Genomic DNA, 12,312 nt, shown 5'->3' with positions numbered 1-12,312 from the left:
GGAAGTCCACAAGGGGTGTGTGTGTGTGTCTGTGTGTCTGTGAGGTGTGTATGTCCGTAAAGTGTGTGTGTGAGAGGTGTATATGGATGTGTCTGAGAGTGCACACATGTCTCTGTGGGGGAGCATATGTGTGTGTGGCAGGGGGGGCTTTCAACCCGGTCACCGACTCCCTGCACACACCCAGGTGCTGGCCTGGGTCCCCTTGGTGCCGACGCTCGAGGAGCGGAGGGGCGCAGGTGTGCGTCTGTGTGCTTAGGTGATGCGCCCCATGTCTCTCTGGAAGATCCCTGCTGATGCCCCCGCCCCCGCCAGGTCTCTGGCACAGACTCCACCAGGGGTGCCCACATCCAATCGTGACCCCCTGGGTGCTGGGGTCACTGTGCCAACTTTTGGAGCAGAGGCTGCCGTCTGCAGGAGGGGACACAGTCCTGGGGGGCATTCCCAAGCGGGTTTCCATGGGCCCCAATGGCAAAGCCAAGGCCCGTGAAAATAACAAAGATGGCTCCGACTTTGAGTAGTGCCTGCTGTGTGCCAGGCATCGTGCCAACAGCCTTCTGATTCTCACAGTTCTGTGGGGTGGGTATTGTTGGACAGATGAGGAAACAGAGGCACTGGGGGAAGAAGTAATGTGTCCAGAGTTGCACAACTGAAATGGGGACAAGGCCCCGGGCACCACTGCTGATGCCTCACATCCCCTTCTCTCCCCACCGCCTGAGGACTTCACCCGGATGAGACAGCGCGCCCTCGCCCTTCCCCGGACCCACACCTCCCTTGTACAGAGGAAGGATGGTGAGGGCGTGAGGGAGCTGCCCGCTTTCTAAGAGTCTTGCATGTGGGTTTATCACCCAAGCTTTACTGACAGCCGCCCCTGCCCTCGTGCAGCCACCCTGTCATAGGTACAATTGTGTCCCCCGAAAGGCATGTTCAAGTCCAAACCCCTCATACCCGTGAATATAATTTTATTTGAAAATAAGGTCTTTGCAGATTAGTCAAGATCAGATGAGGTCACATTGGATTAGGGTGGACCCTTAGTCCAATGACTGGCATCCTTATAAGATGGAAACAACCTCAGACGCAGAGACACACGGGGAGAAGCCCATGTGACAGGGGGAGGAGAGGTTGGAGCGATGCCTCCACAGCCGAGGAGCACAAAGGATGGCTGGCAGTTCCTAGAAGCTGGGAGAGCAGCATGGAGCAGACGCTCCCTCAGTCTCCAGACACAACCAGGCTTGCCTCAGCCTTGATCTCAGACATCTGGTCTTCTGAACCATGAGAGAATAACTTCCTGTTGTTGTAAGCCACCGAGTCTGTGGTAATACGGCAGCCCTAGGAGACAAATCCACCCTCCTGTCCCAGTGCGAAAGGACACGTGTGTACACACACACCCACACACACAGGGTAACTTAAATACATAATTACCGAGACCCACATTTTCACCAGGACACACAAGCCCACGTTGGGCGTCTCCTGTGCACAGGCACTGTGCTCACAGCTACCCCACACCCGGCGGGGCACACGCTTCCCTGCATGTCACTTGATGGCTTTCCCTCCTCTGGGCCCACCAGGAACTCTCAGCGGAAGCCTCGCTGAGGACAGAAACCTACCACACTCCTTCCGGGGCTTCCTCCCTGGTGTCCCCTCAGTTCACTTCCCAGCCTCCAGTCTCCTGCTTCTTTCTTCCCTTCCGTCCTTCCTTCCTTCCTTCCTTCCTCCCTTCCTTCCATCGTCCCTCCCTCTGCCTCCTTCTCTTCCCCTTTGAGTAAACACAGCCCGGTTGCAAGGCCCGGCCATGTTCTAAGGGCTGCACGTTGCTACCTGTTGCTATGGCGAAGCCTCTTTATCACAAACACTGGGTAAACAGCTGCGGCCGGGAGCCCCTTTCTGCTGGCCAGGGGTTTATTTGGAGAAAGTCAATAAGGAAAAATAAACATTCCTGGCCCTGTGTATATACAGCCTTGGGACTAGTGCTCCGCAGAGGCTCGGGTCTGCCAGCTCCCCAGAGGGTCTGGCAGGCTGAGCCCCACCCCTGCCTCTGATCCCAGAATCCTCCATTCTGAGGCGGGGTGGGAGGCCAGGCACCCCAGGACCTCCCTCCAGACTCAGTCAGGTCACTCCTCCACAGGCTGTGTCCACCCTGCCCTAGGCCAAGGCCCCAGCCGAGGGGTCAAGGCTTGGACATCTACTTATCCCTTCTAGGAACGGGTGTGATGAAACAGACCCTTCCAGGGAAGCCCCCACAGGAGACCAGAATTCCTGGGAAGAGCCAGGCTTCATCTGGCTTGAGTAGGTTTCTCTCTTCTTTGGCATCTTAGTTTCAGTTGAATTCAATGTGTTAAGTGTTTAACACTAGAACCATCCACTCATTCAGCACATATGTATCTAACAGCTATGACTATGTCAAGGGATTGTGCTGGGCTCTACTGGTTGTTGGCCTCAAGGTGCTTCCCAGTGGGGAAGACAGAGCATCAGCCATCATCATGAGGCACTTGGCTAAATGTTTGCAGGTGTGTGACGTGCAACACAGGAGACGTGTTGGTGCTGCGGAAGCGTGTAAAGCCACTTTACGTCATGCTCATCCCTATTTCATGCTTTAACTCAGTTCATCCTCAGGACAATCCTGTGAGGGGATAATATTTTTATTCCCATTTTACAAATGGGGAAGCAACTTACCTAAAGTCAATGAGCGGGACTTCCCTGGTGGCGCAGTGGTTAAGAATCCGCCTGCCAATGCAAGGGACACGGGTTCGAGCCCTGGTCCGGGAAGATCCCACATGCCGCGGAGCAACTAAGCCCGTGCGCCACAACTACTGAGCCCACTCACTGCAGCTACTGAAGCCCTCGCACCTAGAGATCGTGCTCCACAGCAAGAGAAGCCACCGCAATGAGAAGCCCGGGCGCCGCAACGAAGAGTAGCCCCCGCTCGCTGCAACTAGAGAAAACCCGCAGGCAGCGACAGAGACCCAATGCGCCAAAAAAATAAATAAATAAATAAGTCAATTAGCTACAAAGTGGGAAACTCAGGATTTAAACCCAAGAGAGCCAGAGACAAAAGTCCCAGGCTCTAAATCACTGTGTAATTCTGTTAGGCTTGCAGTAGAAGTGCCACAATCCCTACCCTCAAGAAACGCCCTCGTGAAATGTGTCCGTGTCACTGGGGACAGGCAATGACAAGTGGGCCGATGAGGAAAACCAGTCATTCATTCAGAGAACACCAGTGTGACACAGAGGACTTGGAGCCAGAGGCAGGCATTGGGTTGAGCTTTGAAGGATGAGCAGAATTTAGACAGAGGCCAGAGGCAAGGCCAGGGTCTCCCAGGGGCAGACCTGGGGACAGCCTGGCTAGGGTTGGGGACCAGAAAGACCAGCTTTGGAGAAGGAGGAAGAAGCCTGCTACCTTGCTTTTCACTCCAAACCCCTATGTCTCTCTTAGAAACTCACCTCCATCCACAGCACCCCTGCTTTGGGCCAGGACCTCATCCTCTCCCTCCTGCAAATCTAAAGGGGCCCCCTTCCTGGTCATCCTGCCTCCAGTCGTGCTCAGCTGTAATCCACTCTCTACCAGCCCCCAGGATCTTCCAGAAACACAAATCTACTTATGTTGCCTCTCTCCTACTTGCCCTCTCTGTAGACAGATGTCACACCAGCTTTGCTGTCATCTCTTCCTCTTTTCCATGAGTGTTCCCGTGCAGCAAACATATAGAAACACTCAAGTTTGCCAAATGCGTTTGTGCTTTGCCCTTCCTCTTCCATGCCTTTGTGCTTTGCCCTTCCTCTTCCCTCTGCTTGGAAATCCTGAAGAATCACCTTCATTCACAAACTCCCAATGAGCACCTACTATGTGCCTCGTGCTGTCCTGGGCCCTGGGAACAAAACAGTGAACAAAACAGACAAAGATCTTTGTCCTCATGGAATTTATATCTTAGTGAGCGATCTACACTAAAAGAAAACAAAAAAGGAAAAATAGTAGGTGCTGTTAAGTGCTGAGGAGAAAAATACAGCAGGGAAGGGGGATGGGTCGGACCTTGAGGCCACTGTGATGACTGAGCGAGATGGGGAACTCATTCTAAGGTTTCACAAGGATCCCTCTGGCTGTCGTATTGAGAAAAGACTGAAGAGGGGGTGGGATGAAGGGGGATAGAGCAGGGCTCCCACTTCCTCACAAGGCTGTCAGGGCCTCTGTCCTGGGTGTCCTCCCCCTCCAGCCCCAGCCCCCCAGGGGGTTCCTGTGGGTAGCCAGGTATGAGAGGGCACTCCCTCCAAGCCTCATCCAGCTCCACTGGTCCCACCAAGGTGATCTGGTTTAAGGGCACATCCCTGCAGGTCTCCAGGCCTGGCATTGCCTCCTACCTGACTCCCTCCAGGCCGCCTGCCCATCTCCCCTCCCAAGGCTCTGGGGAGGACAGGAGCCCTGCAGAGCAGTGATCTATGTATCAGGAGCAAGGGAATTAACGTTCCCAAGCTGTAATTATACCTTCCACGGGTGACACCTAAGGAAGCATCTTTTTATAAAAGCAGGTAAATTGAAGGTTTATGGGATTGTGGGGATTGGGTGTATTTTTAGCATGCTCCCCTCACCACCCCTGATTGCCAGAACCCTGATAATTGCTCTGCTGCCAGTGCTCAGTGTGGGGCTGAGGGATGGTTGTGAGTGGGATCTGGGAGGCACTGAGAACCTAGTTAAGCCCAGTGAGAATCTGGGAAAGAAGCTTGGAGAAACTCCCCCTGATGAGGAAATTACGGGAGGAGTCATTCATGAGTGGGTGGGGAGTACATTTTTAAATTATATATGCATCAATAGTAATAATAGTAACAATAATAGTAATGATGGCTAACCCTTATATGGTACTTATTACATCCCAGGCAGTATTCTGAGTGCTTTTTGTGTATTAACTCATTACTCCTCACAATAATCATATGAAGTAGGTACTGCTATTATTACCATTTTGCAGATAAGAAAACCAAGGCACTGAAAGTTCAAGTATAATTTTGAGTTAGACATTGGAGATACATATACACATCTATACACACATAAAAGTTTGCTGACTTTAGCCATGAATGAATGAATCGCCTCACTCTGTATTCCCCAGATGTTTACAAAGAAGCCTACATCTCAGCCAATCAGAAAGCTCTGAAGTTAGGAAGTCCCTACCCTTTGGGGCGGGGCCTCTGATCACACTTCCTGTTCCTGTCTAAGAGCGGGATGTCCCCATTCAGTACAAAGTCAGCCATCTTGGTTGGTGGGGAGCACCGCCATGTCCTTAAGCACAGAACATGGGAGGATGAGGCTGTGATGAGATGTTTGAGGAGCTGAGAGCAGGGTCCCTTGAGCTTACAGGGTCTTCTGTCCATTTAGGGAACTGGTTGGAATAGTGGATCTGCTGACATTGGAGAAAATGTGGAGAGAGAGGAAGAGGAAGAGGGAATAGGGTCTCCCTAGATATTTTCCAGTGGCTGCTGGTGTCTAGGGATACCGCTTCTCCAGCAAGGACGTCAGCATAGAGAAGGCACAGAAAAGAGAGAGGCAGGGGGGAAATGTGATTTTTAATGCAAGCCTCGGTAATCAGCTATTTGTGATGGAATTTTATCTGTACTGGTCTCTGAGGGATGCGAAGCGGGAGTGAGGGAAGAGGGGTCAGAAATTAGTATGCAGAAATATCTGATCAGCCAAAGTAATTTTCTTTAATAATTGTATTCATACTGCCTGCTCTCTGCTCACTAGAAGAATTAAGTATTTAATAGTAATATATTTCATCTGGCAGTGGTTCCATTTCGTTAGGAACCGTGATGCCTTGTTGGGGTATGTGGGTGGGTGGAGGTCTGGTAGGGGGACAGGTAGGAGGTGTCAAAGCAGAAAGAAATAGATAAGCGAGGAGGGGAGTGGGTATAGGTGGGCAGGAAAGGAAGAAGGGAAGCCGTGTGCCAGAGTGAGCCCGATGACCCTCCGCGATGCTACGCAAGTGCTTTCATTGCTGTCCTCTGGTGGTAGTTGATACGCCCCAGAGGGCCCCAGTCCTGACCCAGTTCCCCAAGCTTCATCCCTAACCGCCACAGCTGGGTTCTCCTTTCTGATCTCTGATCTGTCCCTACCCCCCAGCCCTGAGACTCTCCCAAAGACTGATAGAGGAGCTGGGTGGCAAGTCCTGCTGGAGTTAGCAAGACAGTGAACCCCAGACCATGCTCTGACCCTCACGTCCAAGCTTCTGGGCAGATTCCCGGGGCTGCCTCTATGTATTTCCCAGGCTCATGCCGTTCCTGGCTTGTGCCTGAGTAGGGCTGGTACAGAAGAGAGAAGCTGGCTGGAGAAGCTGACAGCTGCCTCTCTGCCCCGGGGCTGCAGGAGCAGTGTGCTTTAACTACTACATGATTTTAATAGTTAAAAAGCAGGCCCAGTGCGTTCCAGGGACATAATTGATGATACCTAGTGCTTGGGAATCCGATCTCCATTGGAGGCACTTGGAGAAGCTTTTCGCGTTTTTTGACAGGCTCTGTGAGCCCAGCTGCCCCAGAGGAAAACACCAGTGAGCAAGGCGCAACTACATTGCCCGATAAGATGGAGACACAGACAGAGAGGACCGAGCTGCAGATAGCAGAGTTCAGCTTCTCGCTGTTCTTTTAAGATCAGGCTCCACAAACTGATGTGCAGTGATGCTGGCATTTCCAGGCACCTGACAGGCTGGAATTAAACACCTGTCCATTAAACTGACAGCCCCAGGAAGGAAAGAGATGGGGAGAAAAGGGAGGTGGGGGGGGTGGTGAGCTGTGAATCCAACCACAGGCTGGCTCCTTCCCCTCAGGAGGCAATGTGCCTGCTGCAGAGAGAGGTCAAGGTGGGAGCAAGCGGCATCTCTGGGTCCCCACTCTCTAGTTTCTGAGGTGGATTGTGGGCAAGGCCCACGGCAAACCGGTATTTAGACGTGCACATTGGGGATGGAGAAAGGAGCAGGTGACATCCCCAAGAGGCTGGTGGAGCCGCGAGATTTATCCTCATTTACTCAAAGCTCCAGCTCAAAGGCGTGTCATGCTGTGGCAGCCTCCCTGGCCTCATCTACACACGTACTCTTCGTCTGCTCTGAGCCGTTTAGGCGTGAACTAGGTGCTAGGCAGCCCATCCCGGGCCACCCCGAGACACCTCTTGGGCTATTGCTGAACATTTGAGTGGGTCTGTCCTGGCTCCCCAACTCAAGTGTAAGCTCCTAGAGAGAAGGAAGCTCGTCTTCTACTTCCTAGATTCTCCCTTACAGTGCTCTAGCATGTATACTAGTGGGTGAGGGTGGGGTGGAATGGGCTTATGGATGGATGGATGGATGGACATAATGCTGAGAGCTGGGTGCTATATACCAGTGTGCCTGTACTGGTTGTTAACATTTCCATACTGGTTAGTCAATAGTCACTGCCCCTAGCCCATTGAACACCCAACTCCCCACCATCCTAGCCACTGCCCTGGGACTTACTGGACTTCCCCAAGATTCAGCAGCTAAACGTTAGCACCTGGCCCAGCAGGGGACCTCCAGGACCCTGCTCCATTGCTATGACCAGCGTTGATCCCAGTGGGTCAGTATATGGGCTTATTAGTTTAACCAACACCCTTGTGTGGGTGGAGGAACAGAGGCCAAGACTGAATATTAAGATTAGATGATTTGAGGGAAGGCAGGACAGGAAGGAAATAGAGAGAGACAGAAATGGCAAATAGCTTAGCGGGTGGCCAGGTTTTGGTTCTCACACTGGCCACCACCTTGGGCTCGTCACTTGAGCTCTCTGAACCTCAGTTTGCTCACCTCTTGAGTGGGGACAATGTCTGCCCTGCTCCGTTAGAGGGTGTGTGTGTCCAGTTGGAACCTCTCCCTCAATCCTGTGCTCATTATTCTTTGCTGTGTGCCTCCCCCTCTCTCTAATAGATGATGAGCTTCTTGAAAACAAGGATGCTGGGGCCAACATCTTTATATCCCAGCGTGTGCTTGGTAAATATTTGTTGAACGGATGGATGCAGGAGTAATGGAGGAGTGAACGCAAGAAGGAACCGACTCTGAAGGGTGTAATGGGAGGGGGCTTGCGAATGGGGGAAGTTAGTACAAACTGGATAGGGAAGGAGGGAAAGGAGACTTTGGCATAGTGCTGCCAGGTACAAGAAGGGATCCTCTCCCACCTTTGGCCCACCCCCCGTATGCCACCCGCCTGCCCTGGTGAAGCCCAATTTTCAGGTGTACCAGGGCAGCATATGTTGGCAGAGAATGGGCCCCCGATGGCACAGGGCAGATCCAAGTGTTAGTAATGTCACTTTATCCAGCTTCCCAGGGTGCAAGACAGCAGCCTCTGGAAGAGCCAGGTATGAGACGTCGGGTTTCCCAGCGGGGACAGGGGAAGTGTCAGGGGAGTGAGACAGGGAACCAGAAAGGCCAGAAGGGCCAAGGAACACATCCAGCCTTGAACTTAAACCCTGCCCTCCGCCCTCATCACGCCACTCAGTCTGTCCCTTCTCAGATCCTCAAAGCCTGCCGGCCACTTCTTCCAAGGCCTCCCCTTCAAGTCCAGGGCCCGTCCAGAAGGCCAGGGCTCTACCTGCAAATCCCACCATCTCAAGGTCCACACTCTGGAGAAGAGCTCCCTGCATGATCTCAGCCTCCTCCCAGCTCAGGACCACACAATGCAGCACTTAATTCTTTCCCATCTGGCCTGATTCTCCATTTGCTGGCATGAGTGTGCACTTCCCATGGGGGCAATCTCCCACGACATCCATCACCCTCTGACTGCCAGGCTGATACAGGTGATCTGTCTGGCTGGGCCACCATCCTCTCCTTCAGGGATTCCAGCGAGAATGAAGCCGCCAAAGTTGTGGGGTGGACAGCAGCTTGCTGGACCAAAGTGTGAGCATGGCTGTAGGCCTGCCATTCATCACATGTATGTGAGCATGGATGTTAGAGTCAGACTGTCCCGGGTTCAAATTCCAGCTCTGTCATTTGTTACCTGTGTGACTTTGGACAAGTTATTTAACCTCTGAATCTCACTCATCGGCCCTGCCCCCTTTAAAGGATTGTCTTGAGGATTGAATGAGAGGAGGGGTGTGAAAGCTCCCTACAACTAAAACGATACACAAATGCACAGGAGCCACGTGGTTTTATTGGAATCATTGTTAATGATCATCACTGGTTTGGTTCCTGCAGCTGAGAAAGCAGGAAGGAGCGATGGCCGGATCTTATTAAGCTTCTGCCATGGAGAAGAATGATAATATGCAGACTTCTAGGGGAGAAAAATTCTCTGCCATCTGTTTGTGTTAGAGCAGAGCCTTTTGCAGCCACTCCAGCCCACACCGGCCCCTCTGAACCCATCCTGAACCCCTTCAGGACGCGGCATCATCACGGCTCGTCCTAACGGTGAGCCGTCCACCACCTCCATCTGCTTTCGGCCTCCTCTGACTGGTCTCATCTCCTCACCCGGATGGACTGTAAATCTTCCCCCGCCGGGACGGCTGCTCACGTTTCTAGTGTATCTTTATAGCATTTATCACTGGGTGGGGTCGGGGGAACGCATAGAGGGAGGAGGGAATGGAAGGAGGGCGATGGGGAGGGAGGGAGGAAGCAGAGGGAGACCAGCATTGGCTTTGGATCCAGTCCCGGCTCCCCCATTATCACTAATTTGAGTGGCCATCACTGAGTGGCTCAACCTTTCAGTGCCTCAGTTTCCCCATCTGCTCATGATCCTTCCAGCACCTTCTGCAAAGAGTCAGAGAACCAAAGCGTCTCAGACCTCCTTTCCAGCCAACCCCTTCCTCGGCCAGCCTCATCTCTACAGGGAGTCAGCCCCCTAATGTTCACTTTCTGGACCCCTGGGTCTTCCACTCCTTTCCTCCCCCCGACCCCCACCCATCTCCTCACAGGGGCATCCCGGCTCCAAGCCTGTGTTTGCGAGCTCACCAGGAACTGCAGGACATGGGCCTTTCTCTCTGCCGTAATGAAACCCTTTAATCATATTCAAATAGGTTACTGTTCAGGGGGAAAATAGAAATATGGATTTGATAGCAATAAATTTCCCTGGCTGGCTAAGCCCAGTTCTTAATTGTCCTGTCCCAGGGCTCACACATTTCATTGTTCGTTAGGTGCTTAAGTCCCCACTCTCATTTTGTGGCGGTGACATTACCGTTGATGGCTCTAATACTCTCATAATTTGAAAGGGGATTTGCATGATAGAACGCAGAGTATTAAAAGAAAAAGAAAAAGGGGAGAGAGAAAAATGGGGGGGCAAGATGGGAGGAGGAGCTCGGAAGGGAAGGGGGACGGCAAGGGGGGAGGGGGGCGGATGAGGAACTCAATCCAGCTTTCACTTTAAAAAAGTCACTCTCTTCAAAGTCAAATCATTGTTTTCATTAAAGTAAAAAAAAAAAAAAAAAAGGGAAGAAAGAAAAAAGCCGAGGCTGCACATTGGGCTGACTGGGCACCGGGATTCCTTATTGTTCCTAATTGTTATTAATTATTATTATCCGGCTGTGCAGGGCTCTGTGGACGTGATGTACCCAATGTCCTTGGGGTGGAGCTGGGGGGGTGTCAGGGGAGAGGCTGACTCCGGATGGGGGGATTTGCTCTTGGGCCACAGGAAGACGCAGGTGCCCACCTTGTGGCTGATGCCAGGAGGAGCCAGGTTTGGGGAGGTGGAGGGGAGAGGGGACACTTTCCTAGAAAGAAGGCCTCTGTCAGAGGAATCTAAGCCTCCTGGGTCCTGGCCAACTCTTCTCGAGTTTCCTAGAAGTTTCTTCTTTCTAAAAGCCAGTGATTTGGACACCACCAGCCTTGCTGGACACGAGACAATTCTGGTCACTGGTGGGGTCTTCCAAGTCCCTTTTGCAAACTGGATTCCCCCCCTCCTGCTTGCCCCAGTCCAGAACTGGGAGGCCTTGCACAAGTCTGGCTGGATTCCCAAAGGGGCCTCTCCTAACTCCAACATTAGGGTCAGTGTGTGCTGGGGCCAAGCTGCCCTTTCCTCCCTGCTGGGGAGTCTCAGGTTCCCACGACATCCCAACCCCCCCCCACACACACACTTAGCATCTTTCTACCTAGGGGAACATAAGTTCTAGAAATCACTGCAGCCCTGGGTTTCCGGGGTTTGAGGGATGGCTAATTTAGCCTTCGTTGTGGTGATGGGTCTGTGTTTCAAGCAGAGCCACCCCTGGGGATTCTTGAATCTCCTCAGATATGGAAAGTGTGTGTCATTTGGTCTTTTTGGACAGATGGTGTGAACGTGCCTGGGAGCCTTGCAGGGAGCTGGCGTGGAATGTGTGGGCCGGGCACTGATTATGAGGGGACGAGGAATATGGCCAATCTGGGCTCATGAGTTCAGGTGCATGGGCCCCCGCCCTTCGCGCAAACCCCACCCCTCCAGTTTTGTCACTTTCTAATCATCACCGCCACTGGCCCGGGTACGCTCTCTCAGGGGACAGAGTGGGGCCCTCCAGAGAGCAGTGACACAACCAGGCTGTGAACTGCTCACACCTGCCCGTACCTCTTGGGTTCCTGCCTGGCCCAGCCTCACCCCTCCACTTCCCAGGGACTCTCTTCTGGATTAGAACTTTAAGTACCGTTTTTGTTGTTGTTGTTGTTTTGCAGTACGCGGGCCTCTCACTGCTGTGGCCTCTCCCGTTGCGGAGCACAGGCTTCGGACGCGCAGGCTCAGCGGCCATGGCTCACGGGCCCAGCCGCTCCGCGGCATGTGGGATCTTCCCGGACCGGGGCACGAACCCACGTGCCCTGCATCGGCAGGCGGACTCTCAACCGCTGCGCCACCAGGGAAGCCCTGGATTAGGACTTTAATTCAAATAAATTCTGGGATTGGAATAAAAGCCGTCTGCAGAGAACTTATTCACCCTCCTTCTTTCCCTCCTTTTGGCCTGCTACTGGGATTCGGGGTTCTGGGAAAGCACACCCTCAGGGCCGCCTCCGTCCTTCCCTATCTGCTAGCCCACCCTGCTGCCCCTCCCCACTCACTCCCCCTTACTCAGAGCCCAGGACCACCATCAGGGCTGGCGGACACCCAGTTCCTGAGGGATGGGTCTAGGACTGGCTTCTCCAGACGGGGTGGCCATTGCTCAGCCCTCTGCAACTGCAGAAATCTAGATTATCCTCCATTTAATGGGGCTGAAGCTGCAGGGTGAGGGAGGAAGGGGCAAAGCACAAGGGGAGGTGATGGCGGAAAAAATCTAGATCACCACAGAGCAAACTTGTCTACACCAGACTGTAAAACCCAGGTGTCAACACATTCCTTATTGGTTCTTTTTTATTGTGAGGATCCAAGTGGGGGATGGACCAGTGACAGCACCATCTTCATCTC

At 52.9% G+C, this 12,312-nt stretch overlaps 1 long non-coding RNA gene across 1 annotated transcript in view; it reads left to right on the top strand.

The window, feature by feature from the left end:
• LOC132431531 (uncharacterized) overlaps positions 1–11,805 on the top strand; it is a 77,526-nt gene extending 65,721 nt beyond the window's left edge. Inside the window, exon 3 of the long non-coding RNA XR_009520768.1 lies at positions 11,592–11,805. This is a non-coding gene — a long non-coding RNA (uncharacterized lncRNA). The remainder of the gene's footprint in view (positions 1–11,591) is intronic.
• Positions 11,806–12,312: the final 507 nt, after the last annotated feature.

Source organism: Delphinus delphis, chromosome 10 (assembly GCF_949987515.2).
Source record: "Delphinus delphis chromosome 10, mDelDel1.2, whole genome shotgun sequence".
In the NCBI taxonomy this organism is placed as follows: domain Eukaryota; kingdom Metazoa; phylum Chordata; class Mammalia; order Artiodactyla; family Delphinidae; genus Delphinus; species Delphinus delphis.
The sequence above is the reverse complement of the archived record's forward strand: the minus strand, read 5'-3'. Positions and strand labels throughout refer to the sequence as shown.